Here is a 13,875-nt window from a genome sequence, read left to right as displayed (position 1 = left end):
TCCTCTCACTATCATTGGGTTCCATAAATTGAACAAATCTTATATTCTTCCCACTTTTAAAATGATGTACTTACCATGCTGCAGGTCCAGAAGACAACAGGCTCAAGCTTCCACAGACTGAAACCTCTAAAACCATGAGCAAAGACAAACCTTTTTTCCTTATATATTGATTATCTCAAGTATCATGTCACAAAGGCAGAAAGCTGACTCACCAAATTGTGATCCTGACGTTAAGATCCATGTTGTAATATAAATGGCATACATGTTCTTGTTTGAAAAAGATTTCGTAGCCTAAAATAGAGAACACCACTGAAAGTAAAACACCGTTTCTATGGAGAAACACATTCAAATTTCCAAATAATCACTCTGGAAATCAATTTTTAGGACATGAACCATCTGTATGTTGGGGATGGCCTGTAGTTACTGAGTCATTTTTTTCCCCATCTCAAAAATTTTGCCTCACAGTATATGTTTTAACATGTTGTGTTGAGCCCTTTCTTTCTTCGTATTCCTTTTTTTCCCTTGAAAAATGAATCCTCTGACAGTCTTGGCCACATGTCAATGTTGTATTCATGAAGATTAAGGATCAGCAGGGCCGCTGTGCAGCAATTCAGAAATTGAGTCCATCCTGGGGACTGGCAGCACATAGCCTGCTATTGTGCAGGAAGCCCCTGTTTTCCAGTAAAGGCATGCTGAATTTAGCAGCTGTGTTCAATTGTCATTGGACAGAGGCAGCTGTCTGTAATCTAGATCCAGTTCGGAGTTTTACTTGAAAATATTAAGGATTCCTCTGAAGGAGAACATGTTTCACCTATTTTTATTCTTTATAAATTATAACAATTTAGTAATGAAAACAGGCATGCACATGCATGCTTTTTTTGCACAACTGTGTTCTTTATGGTTAATATCTTCTCTGTTTTAGGGATGCTATTTAATTGCATGTAAAATGCTAGATGATTCATTGAGAACCCATGGAGTCACCACTCTGGTTATCTTTACTTATAATGATAAATAAGTTTTGAAAGAATTGGGAGAGTATAACAAAAGAGTAACTAGTGAATCAATTGTGATAGCATACAGAGGATTTGTTCTCTAAAAGCCACTCGGGAATGTGCATAATGACAAAAAAATCTAGTTTATTTTATATTCTCTCTTTATCTCATCCATAATCTAACCAGTAACTATGATAGAACCAAGGAAACTTCAAGGTAAGAGTTAGCCTTGGAAATCATGTGAATGAAGCTGCTATTTTACCATAAAAGAAACTGAGGTGCAGAGAAAGGATGAAAGAATGGGAGCCAGACAGTGATGAAAACAAGATACATGATTTCCTGCAAATCAAAACTACATTAAAATTCCGCCTCAGTCCTGCTAGAATGGCTATCATCAAGAACACAAACAACAACAAATGTTGGGGAAGATGTGGGGAAAAAGGAACCCTCAATCCTGCTGGTGGGAATATAAATTTGTATAACCATAATAGAAAACAATATGGAGACTCCTCAAAAAACTAAAAATAGAACAGTCATATAATCCAGCAATTCTATTCATACAAGCCAAAAAAATGTAAGTCAAGGTCAGGTGACAATAAAGGCACCTGCATTTTCATGTTTATTGCAGCATTACTCATAGTAACTAAGCTATGGCAACAGCCAAGATGTCCAACTACTGATGAATGGATTAAGAAAATGTGACATCTATATACAATGGAATTTTATTCAACCACAATGAAGAATGAAAATTTGTCATTTGCAGGTAAATGGTTAGAACTAGAGAACATCATCTTAAGTGAAGTTAGCCAGACTCAGAAGGCCAAAATCTGCATTTTTCTCTCATCTGTGTTATATAGACCTAAAACAAATACAGCAATATTATGAAAAACAGGTCATACACAAGAGGGGGAGTATAAAAGAAGGAAGTTAAAAAGGTGAATATGGTTTATGTACTCTCTATAAAAGAATTAATATATAATTTTTAAACCTGTAGAAGCTACCACAAGAGGGGGACTAAGGTAAAAAGAAGAAAAAATAGAGATGAATCATTTTATGTTATAACACACACACACACACACACACACACACATATATGGAATTGTCATAAGGAAACTCCCTATATAATTATCTTAAATAAACAAAAATGTCATATTTTTTCCATTTACAAAATCAGAGAACAGGAGGGCTGAACTCCTGCCTAGGGAGTTGGTACCAGTGAGAGGGGTAAGAAGTGAGGAAAAGGTGTGGGAGGGTGAATATAGTACACTGTGTATACATGTATGTAAATGGAAAAAATGGTACATGTTGAAACTCTTCCAGGAATGGGGGAGGGAACTTTTGTAAATGTCACAATGCATCCCCATTCATCACAACAATTAAATAAGAAAACCTACAGCAATAACACACACACACACACACACACACACACACACAAAAGGTGTTTAATTTCCAGTCCAGAGCTACTCTTTTTTTTTGACAGTACTGGTATTTGAATTCAGGTACTCATATGGCTAAGCTTTATGCTTTAGTTACTTTTCAGGTAGAATCTTGGGTTTTTGCCTGGGACCAACCTCAGATTGTGATCCTACTACTCTCAGCCTCCCACATACCTGGGTTTGTACCACTCTACCTGTCTTACTGATTGAGATGGGGTCCTCCTAACTTTTTTCCCAGGTTGTCCTTGGACATGATCCTCTTGACCTATACCCCCCCTTAAATAGCTGAGATTACAGGCATGATTTTATTTTTTACAATAATTTCTCACTACATAGGAGTCATACAAAACCTTTTTCTACTCCTAGCTGTGAGAATTCCATCTCTATATTTTTAAAACCTGTGGAAGCCCATGGAGAATTTCTGGAACTAGTTCTCCTATAGTTCCTTACCAGGTTTTCCAATGGCATAGAAAAATACATTGACCCATAGTATTATTTGCTTAATGGTCAACACCTTGGCTCTTAATGCAATATGCAGAATGAGGAAGGACAGATGCCAGGAAAAGAAAGAAGCGAAAATCACAGTCCTCACAAACAACCTAACAATTAAACCTACACTTCAATCTGTATTTCATACCAGTTGAAAAGATGATTAAGGTTGACCATCTGGAAACTTCAGTTTTACTCTAACCACTGGGTATTTTAACAGGGCTAAGCAGGCATTCTAAAGGGAAGAATAACATGACTTTGGTCTCTTCAGATGTGCAGAACGATGAGTGAATGGGCAAATGAAATGATGAATGTGTAAAACTGATATTGGCAGAAATTGGCAATGTCCCTCCAAGCACTTATACCTCAGAAACCTCTTTCATTACTTAATAAACTCATTTAAAATACTTTTAAAATACACCTATACCCAATGAAGGATTTTTACAGATCTAACATGTCATTCCTTGCTATAAATTTTTGAAATCATATAATTCACCTTAAATGAGGCAAAATATTCAGAATTTCTGAAAACGCAGTACATTTCTGCTCATTGTGAAGCCTTGTATGTCCACAGATGAATAAGGTACCTCCTGTGTCCTCATGGGACTCATGATTTTCCTGTCCCATCTGTAGTATTATTAAGTTTGGATATTTCTTTGATTCCAATTTAAAACAACTTTCAAAAACTAGTTTACTTCTAAGAAACTAGAATTTATAGGCATATAATGCCTATAAATTATGAGTTTCAAGTTCATGCAATACTTTTCCTGTCACACACCTACAGCTATTATCATAAAATAGAATATTTGATGATGCCTCATGTAGAATAACACATATAGCACTCATGTCATACAGCTTGTACTTAGGGAACCATGTTTGTAAATGTACAAGCCCATAAAAGTGCCATCTTTCCTCTATTCCAAAACACCATTGAAAGAAACACAACTGGTGCAGTAACATCCTTAAGAGGACAAAACAAAACATTACCACTTCATTAATACACATCAAATGTAATGACTAAATTCAAAAATACTGCATGAAAATGTGCATGCATGGACCAGATATAGTATGCCACAGACGAGGTGATGGATTACTTAAAAAAAAAAACTGGCATTTTGATTTTAAGGAGAACTAGAGAGATGGGGGAATAATTTTGAAATGGGACACATTTAGTGCAGGAAAGTCCTAAGTGATACTTTGTCCTATGGACTTTGGAAAAGTTATAGGGCAGCCAAAGGACATAGATACAGATAAGAATAAGATCTTGCAAGAGGAGGAGTGGAGGAAGAGAAGGAGGAAGAGGAGAAGGAGGAGGTTTCAAGACATTGGTAAGATGAAAGGAAATTTTTATTCAGAATCTTATAGACCTATATCTAAGTACCAGTGGTGAAAGTCATTCATTTGTCACTATTGACTCCAGTCCTGTAGTGTTGCTGACTTTTCTCCTGTACATTAGAGCCCTTCCTTATCTATTGGAAATATGTTCTAGGACCTCTAGTGCATGTTTGAAACCACAGATAGTATTGAATTCTACATATGTTTTGTTTTTATCCTATTTGTTCTGCAGTGTTGTCACATAGTTATATAGTTACTTCATCCTTCCATGTTTTATGCCCCACTTGTGTCACTGCTGTTGTGCTTTGGAAGCATTAAGTATAATAAGGGTTATGTGAACACAAAAATGGTGATACTGCTGTACGATGGTATTTAATCTGATAACTGAGATGGCCTGTAACTGACTAACAGGTGGGTAGCATATACAGGCTGGAGATACTAGATGAAGGGATGACTCACATTCTAGGAACAGAGTAGGCAGAAAAGTATTTTTATCACACTACTCAGAATAATATGAATTTTAAAGCACATTATTAATTGTTTGTTTCTTGAATTTTCTGCTTAATGTTTTTGGATTGTAATTGACTGAAGGTAACTAAAACTACAGAAAACAAACCATGGCTAATGGAGTCCGCCCCAATTTACTCATCTCTGGGTTTTGGCTACAATATTTTAATCCAAGGGAGAAACCATTTTTTCTTGCTATTAAAATGAACCTTTTTTTAAACCTGATTTCATTTCTTTTTATTTTAAATCACTAAAACGTTTGTGTCAATGGTGTTGAAGTTTGGTAGAATAGTTAGGTTTGAATATGGTCCCAGATTATGAAGTATCTAAGGAAAAATAGTCAAGAAATCACCACTTGCAGGATTCTGTAAGCAAGTTAAACCTTTATCTAAATCACTATGCTGCATATTTAATAGTAAGTTTATTGTTGTTTTGTTTTGGTTTTATTTTTTTTGCTCTTCATTTAAATTTTTTCAATTTGAAAAGTAATTCAGATGGTAAAAACATCAAAACTCAGTTTATTTCTCTCCACTAAAAATATGGGTAGGTTTTATGCAGACAGACATTAGAAAAATCAAACAGTTTTTAAATTCACTTTTTAAGTAAAAGTTAAATGCATCTAAACAAACCAGAATTCAAAAATTCTAGCTGAAAGGACAGATTCTCATTTTGCTCTTAAACTTGAGTTAAGCTATTATTAAAGCTCCAACATCCAATAAGTGTATTTAAAGATCTAATTTTTATTACAGAATTTCAGATTGGAATTCCCTTTCAACCCATTTAGGAAAATGCCTAGCAATCATTTTGAAAGGAAATGGGATATGCTGAAATTTGGTAACCATGTGGGGTATGATGTTGAAATGTAGCATCACTGACTGACAGTGGCTGTACAACCCCCTTTTCATTAATGCCACTCTGTCTGGTAAACTGGCAATTTCCCAACGCTGAAGACATCTATAAACATGTTCTCATTTGATACTTGCCATAGGTAGCAGTAGTAGATTGTTGTTCATTAATCTGGACTATTTCCATAGCTGTAGTGCCTATGGATAGGGCTCAATTTGATTGTCTGAAAGTCATCAACTATATAAAGTAACTAGAATTCTAAGGTATAAATGTGTGATAACAAGTGAACTGCAATAAATTTTTATCTCTGCCAGTAAAAATAATTTAAAATAATCTTTATAAAGTCAATATAGCAAATTATAGGAAGGAAATCATCTAAGAAAGTTATGGTGATTTTTAATCTTTTTTTCACTGATTTATAAGATAAACGTAAGACTGAAATTCTTGAGTTGCAAAATAGGTCATTAAATGTGCTTTTGAGTTTCAATTGTTAATAAGTGTTACGGTTTGTTGTGGGATATTCCCCAAAGACACATGTTCTGAAGCCTTGGTTCCTAAATGGTAGAAACCCTAGGAGATGGGGTTGTTGGAGGAAGTAGGTCATTAGGTGCCCTGAAAGGTTATATCCTTGGCGTCTCTTCTCTCTCTCTCTCTGTCTCTTTGTCTCTGTCTCTGCCTCTCTCTCTCTCTCTACCTCCTAGCTACAAGGTGAGCATCTTTGCTCCACCACACACTACCCACCATGATGGTGTGCCTCAGAGAAGCTAACAATCAGTGCAACCAAATGACCATGGACTGAAACCATGAGACAAAAGAAATCTTTCTGCCTTTGGAATGAATTTTCTCAGGTATTTTGTCACAGAAATGGAATGTGACAAACACGGTGAGTTTAAAAGATCAAGGCTAAAATAGTTCTCAGTATTTTTTAATCTACTTAGCAGAAAAGTGGGACTTTTGATTCAGTTTTTGTTGATTTGACCTTTATCTTTATTGTACATCACAATGAAGTCATTTTGATACCTTAATTATGGGAATATTACATTGACTTTTGATATTTTACTCTCATAAAAGACTCCCATCCCCCAAAGCATTCATACTCACTGAAGCTTTGTTGTAAGTTTGTAATCTGTTTTTATCTTCCTCACTTTTGGCATGTAATAATGGGCTCTGTCACTTACATGTACTTACACCACTTTGTTTCATTTTTTAACTTATATACAAAACACAACATAAATGGAGCTAAATAGAGCTAAAAAGCAATAAAATGTAGAAAGCAAGTAGTCAGAGGAATGAGTGTACAAAGCAATGTCATTTAACTCTATTAATTTTCAGTTCAAACAAGAATATGCAAACCACTTAATCCTATCATGACTAAAGACACTCAATTGTCTATATATAGAATCCAAAGAACCATGAGGATACTTTCACATAATTTGTGTTAGCATATATTTGTTCAAATAATTTTGGTTTGTTTTGAATAAAAATAGACAAGTAAATGCATTATAATTTTGGCAAGATAAGGACATGTAATGGTTCCTTAGCGGTATTTATCATTCTCAAATCGAATTGATCACTATAATCATCATCAAACGTTTTTAAAAATTAGGCCTAACACTTGTATCCAAAATGAAGTCACTTCACCAAAGATGAGATGCAGATGTCATATGAACCTGTAAGAACACGCCCAATATCACTAATAATTAGAAATATGAATATTAAAAACAAAGTTATATATACCTACATACCTACTGGCATAACTAAAATTAAAAGCCATATAATGGAAGTGTTGGTGAAGATGAAGAGTAACTGGAATGCTCATGCATTGAGGGTGGGAGTGCACAAAAGGTATAGATAATCTTGGAAAACAATTTGGAAGGTTTTTATAAAATTAAACATAAACTTACAAGATGAAGGTATGATTCCACTTTCAGTTATTTCTGAGAGAAATTATATCCATCCAAATACTCATATATGAATGTTTCTTGCATCTTCATCCATATCCTAAAACAGAAATAACAATTGTTCATCAATTGAGAAGAATTAAACATGATACATACATAAATGGAATATCAGTAATAAATAAGAACAGACTACAGTTATACACAAGTGAAATAAGTCAGACTCAAAAGGCTTCATTCTTCATGTAGGTAAAACTCTAATGACTAAAATCAGGTCAGTGATTTCCAGGGGCTAAGAATGGAAGCAGAGGATAAATAACAAAGGGATATGGAAGGTCTTTAAGGAGTAAAAGAAATACACCATATCTGGATTGCTGTGGTAGTAAGATGGTTATATACATTCATCAAAAGTAAGTGGAGAACATACCAAAAAAGGTGAATATGGGTGAATTTTAATGCATATAAATTCTATCTCAATGACCCTAACTTAAAAACCAAGTCAGAAAAGAAAAAGATGTGAATCACTGTGAAGCAAAATTTACATTAGACATGAATTTAAATCTCTCTTCCATTACCCAATGCATTCAAAGATGCAACCAGCAAGCACATAAAGCTTCAGCAAGGTTGGGAATTGAAGATGATTTCACTGTGGCTTTGAAGCACAAGATCTACTCCAGTCTTGAGAAAAACTTCATCTGGAGGATTATGGTGAGAAAAAAGTTATTGGACTGCATTGTAGAAAAATTCATGGGGATGGTGAAACTCAAGGCTTTTATTTCTGGGATCATCTAGTTATTTTGGCCACTGGCCTGATCTCTTGGCCATCCTGTATTAAAATGAAATGCAGAGAGGTTGTAATGAGAACAGAGAATTTTGAGAAACATTTGTTGTGTGAATTGAAGCCATTTCTCCACCTACAGTTTTCATCTATAAAACTGGGATGTTTTACATCCACCTCACAGAGCTAATAAGTAGAAAAATGCATGTGGAAGTGTTCTGTAAGCTACACAATCCTATTCAAATGCCATCATTATTAATAGTCTGAAAGCTGCCCTTACAGAGAACTAGAATTGTTCTACTATGTTTCACATTAGTCATAAGCAGATTATTGTGTCAGTTTTCAATAGTTTTAAGGTGCTGAAAAGAATCTTTGTGACTAATAAATGAGTCAAGGGAAGGAGACAGAGGCACTGTGAAGAAAGGTTAAAGTTGTGGGAGGGAATTAATTTAAAGGAAAAACAGAACAATTGGAATTGGTCCCATCACTGTTTTCATATGAAGATTAGCGGTCAGTTGTTAGTCACCAGAGTCACAGCATAAGAGAGCAGACGCACATTCACAAATTATAGCAAACACAATAGGACATAAGAACTTGACTGTAATGTCAGTTGTATCCTGGAACAGCCTGTAAGAGGAAGCTTCACTTTCCTGGCAGGCTAGAAAACTATCAGTAAAATGAGTTAGTATGCAAATACAGTGCACAGTACATGGGTGGGCCGAGTCCCTTGCTGAAGGTGCATCTCTCTGTCTGTTTTGACAGTCAGCACAATTATTAGTACTTGTGTGTCAAAGGTAGCTCTTCAGGGCTGTCTGAGAGCTCAAGTTTGCCTGCATTTTCAAGTTAACTTCTCTTAGTCTGGTCAGTGGATGACTTCTATCAGAACCACTATGGTTTCTTATTAAAAAATGATAGGTATCTGAATGCTACCACACTAGTGCTAATTGGAAAATCTAAATACAAAATCTAAACTTAATAGGTAGCAAAGGTGATTTTGATGCACAATAAAGATTGAGAACTGTTTGAAACAAATGATGTAATTCTTCTGTCACTGGTCTCTTGCTACAAAATTATATATGTTAAACTTTAGCCTTATTTTCTAGATAAATGTCATGGGAGTTACCCTTCTAAAGTCCATATAAAACTTTCAAACATAGACCACATATACCCTTCCTATATTACGTATTTCAATTACATAAACCTTTAGTGATTCATAAATGTCATGTGGTAAGAAAAAGTTAGTAATGCTTTGTATATTTTTGCTAATAAATCATAACTGAAATGAAAAACTAACATACCAATTAGTTTATGACAAAGAAGTATGACTCTTATTTTATGACTAAACATACTATCCTGCCTAAATTTCTTCCTCTCATGAATATACATTCTTTTTTTGTGATACTGAGGTTTGAAACTCAGGGCTTTGTGCTTGCAAATGCTGTACACTGGTGCCATACCTCCAGCCTTGTTTGCTTTTCAGATATAGCCGCATGCTTTTTTGTCAGGTCTGGTCAGATTGCAGTCCTCTTATCTCTGCTTCCCACATAGCTGGTATTATAGGCATGCCCCTTCACTCCCAATCTATAGTTTTTATTTTATATAAAAAAGCCAAAAATTAAAGTAAAATCTAGTGGAAATAAATAACTTAGGTTTAAATGAATTTGCTTTTCCAAAAGAGATAAAGCTTTTAAACTAAAAGGAATGAGATCACTCTCTTCTCCAGATGGGTCTTATGAGAAAATAAGGCTTGGAAAGTTTTTCCTTTGGATTTTATATCTTGGGGAACAAGAGAACAGGGAAAATGGTGGTCCAAACATGGAGCATGGTGACAGACAAGCACTCTTATTACACTCTGCCAGTTAGATTGGTGCTCTGAGAGCCATCTATTTATAACATTCAGTTCAAGCTTTTACAAAAAGTTTTCTCCAACTCTTTGGTTCATGTCTGTTGCTTCTCTATCACTTTCTTTTGTTGCATTCACAGAGTAGATGTCTTTGTGCTAGACTCCATCAAATCCTGGGTTTCCCAGACTTTATTTTCTGCAGAGGATATGGACATAAAATAAAACCATCAGGGAGAGTGAATATGGACTATTTAATATAGTCAACTAGTGGTAGGTGAGATGGACTAAAGGTCAGGGAAAAGGGGTAGGTGGCATACAGGAGAATATGCTCATCTAGTCTGGTAGGTGAAGGATGTAAGTGAGTTAGCTCTGTGAAGAGCATATCCCAGACTTGGGAAATATCAGGGGCAAAAACTGTGAAGTTGTGGTGTGATAGGAACATTCACAGCTCCCCAGCTGGAGCATAGTGAGCCAGAGGCAGAGCAGTAGAACATAAAATAAGAGAAGTGGTGGGGCAGGGAAATTTATTGAGGGAGATGGTTAGTTTGCCATAGAGCTCACCAGCAGGCAAGAATTACAAACTGAAAGCATTAGAAATAAGGATGAGAGAAAAAATATACTTTTGATTAGCTTCCAATATATGTGCAGTCATGTCTTGTTTCTCTATTAGATCTTAAGTTAGTTGAGTATAGGTACTTAGCACTATGTCTCTTTAACTCCTCTGACAATTGTAGTTCTTTCTTGTACAGAATAATCATGCTGTGAAAATCTCGAGTAGATGAATGCTTGATGGAATGAACTGAGTAAATGAAAAACAACTAAATAAATAACCAAAGAAACTATCTTGAACAAAGTGAGAATCTGTTGACTTCCTTGTTTAAGAAGCCCTGGATCTGGGTTGGCATCTGACTCTAAGAGAGGACCAGAACCTGATTTCTCCTATTCTGTCTTCTCAGAGCTTTCTCTTCTTTTGTTGTATTCATCCTTACTCTTTACATAGTGAAAAGACTGAATGGCTACAGCCTATATTCTTTTGGATTTGAGACTATGAAAGAGACATTTTAGGGGGAGAGAGAGAGAGAAGCAAAAGTTTTAAATTATTTTTTATCTTCTTCATCAATTGAGTAGATCTTTGCATGCTTCATATTGCTCCAAATTTAGAGAACTATTAATTGAAGCCAGAAAGAAAGGCAATGATGATAAGTTAGTTGACCCACTTCTACTGTTATTTCCTCAAGAAAATTCAGTTCATATTTTAAAAGAAAGAAGAGATCCAGAACAGAACCAAGTAGATGTTAATTAAAAGTTGAAACTTCAATTAAATTCCATGGAACTCAATTTTATCTTCTGTTCAGGGTCATATATTGTTTAATCACTGAGGACATGATGATTTTCCAAACTAGCTTTGCATATCATAGTGGTTAATAGAAAGTAATTATTATCTTTAATGACATGATAATGTGCATGAAGATAAAAGCTTCCCGTAACATATAAAATAACTTTCTCTAACTTCAGGAGGAAATAAATAATCTAACAGAGATTTTAGTTACTCCCCATATAGCTATCTAAAACAAACAAAAATGTCTTCTTTTCAAAAATGGAAAACTGGAAGGTAGAACAGTTTCTGTCGGGGGACTGATTCCAGTGGGAGGAGGAAGGATATAAGGAAAGGGTGTGCAAGGATGAATGTGGTGAAACTATTATATACTCACATATGAAATGGAAAAGTGAGACCTGTTGAAACTATTCAAGACATAGGAGGAGTATGGAGATAAAAGAGAGTGATGGAGGGGGTGAATTCAACTATGAACAATGTACCCCCAGTACAACAATAACATGTAAATAAAAAATTTAAGCCGGGGCGCTGGTAGCTCACACCTGTAATCCTAGCTATTCAGGAGGCAGAGATCAGGAGGTTCATGGTTCAAAGCCAGCTTGGGCAAAAAAAAAAAAAAAAAAACTGGTTCAAAGCCAGTTTGTGAGATCCTATCTCAAAAAACCCTTCACAAAAATAGGGCTGGTGGCATGGCTCAAGGTGAAGGCCATGAGTTCAAGCCCCAGTACCACAAAAAAAGAATTAAAAAAATATTAGCATATATTATTTCTCCTTTACATTCTGTTGCCCATTTTACAACATTAGTTTTTGGATTTCTAGGTAATGTTTAATTATAATAAGATCCTAGTTTATTATTAAAATCTCGTGGAGCTGGATCCTGCCCTATGTATTAGTTTTCCATTACTGCATAAAGATTACCCCAAACTTAGTGTCTTAAATACCAAACATATATTATCTCACAGTATATATTTATCAAGAACCTGGCTTTGAGAGTAGGCATGGTGGTGAGTGCCTAACATCCCAGCATTTGGAAAGCTTAGGCAGAAGGATTGAGAGTTCTCAGATGGCCAAAGTTATATAGAAAGAACATGTCTCAAAAAAACCAAAACAAAGCAAAAAGAATCTGAGTTTGATTCAACTAGGTGCCTTTAGCTCAGTTCATATTTTCTAATGGCTCAGGAGTTTGACTACAACAGTGGTCACTGGACTTCTCAAAACTACATTGTGGGAAACTTTCAGTCTAAACTCACTCATAATAATGTTGGAAGGACTCAAGAACATCTTCACAAGGGTGTTAGACATCAGTTCCTTGCCAAGTGGGTCTTTCCAAAGGGCAGGCCATCACACAGCAGGTGATTATCCCCAGAAAATAGACTCTGAGAGAAACTGAGCAAGGGAGGTTGCCCAACATGGCAATTTAGTCTTAGAAATGGCATCCAATGGCTTTTGCCCTGTTCTCTCTATGAGAAACAAGTCACCAAGTCCAATTCATGCTTAACAGAAAAAAATTACATGAGGTCATGAATGCCAGGAAGCAGGAATCATGGTGGGTGCTTTAAGGCTATTACAGACTTCATATCTCATTTATACACAAGTAAGGAACAGAAGGAAGTCCTCAATAAATACTTAACTGATGGGTGTTTCTTTAAACCTAAGGATATCTTTACAGAAAACGGAAACATTTTCTCAAAATTTAATTTAGAAAAATCATAAAGACTTTTGTTTTACTTAGCATATTAATGGTATTTACATATTTTGGCATGTCTTCAAAAATAAACAAAATTAGCCAGGTATTGTTGTACATGCTTCTAATTGCCACTGTTGGGGAGGTAGAAGCAGGAGGATAACAAGTTTGAGGTCAGTAGGGCAAAGTTGTCAGGACCCTATCTCAAAAACAATATACAAACAAAATAGTTGGAGGTGTGGGTCAAGTGGTAGGGTTTGCCAAGCATTTACGAAGCCCTGGGTGGAAAAAAAAAAGCAAAATTGCATGATGCTTCTTTTTTTTAAGATTATATTTAACAGGTTTTTGCTCTTCCTGACAATACTCTGTTCTGAAACACTTCAGTATACTTGTTCTTCTCTTAAGTTTATTTTATCCCTAAATTTTCTAACATTTGTAAAGCTTGCCCAAATATCATTGGCATTTACTTTGAGATTTTCTAGAATTCCCAGAAAATAGCTTTCTGAATTTTTATTTCACATTAGAGGTATAATCTGTATAGAAAAATGACTCACTGTTTATAAAACTAGAATTAGCTTGTGAGTACATATCCAAATCACAAATTTTTCAATTTATTTGGTAATTTAAAAATCACAGAATAAGAATATTTTCATCTTTTTCTGACTTTCTTTTCCATCTTGATATTTACTTTCTAAGTAGCATGATTAAGAACAAAATACAAGCCATGGATT

General features: G+C 35.1%; 1 long non-coding RNA gene across 2 annotated transcripts in view; it reads right to left on the bottom strand.

Moving 5' to 3' along the window:
* Positions 1–13,875, bottom strand: part of LOC141425558 (uncharacterized) — a 143,093-nt gene that overhangs the window by 88,943 nt on the left and 40,275 nt on the right. For both annotated transcript variants that reach the window (XR_012450533.1, XR_012450534.1), the window contains exons 3-4: positions 7,510–7,606; positions 213–291 (exon numbers count right to left, since the gene is read on the bottom strand). This is a non-coding gene — a long non-coding RNA (uncharacterized lncRNA). The remainder of the gene's footprint in view (positions 1–212; positions 292–7,509; positions 7,607–13,875) is intronic.

Source organism: Castor canadensis, chromosome 8 (genome assembly GCF_047511655.1).
Source record: "Castor canadensis chromosome 8, mCasCan1.hap1v2, whole genome shotgun sequence".
Lineage (NCBI taxonomy): Eukaryota > Metazoa > Chordata > Mammalia > Rodentia > Castoridae > Castor > Castor canadensis.
The sequence above is the reverse complement of the archived record's forward strand: the minus strand, read 5'-3'. Positions and strand labels throughout refer to the sequence as shown.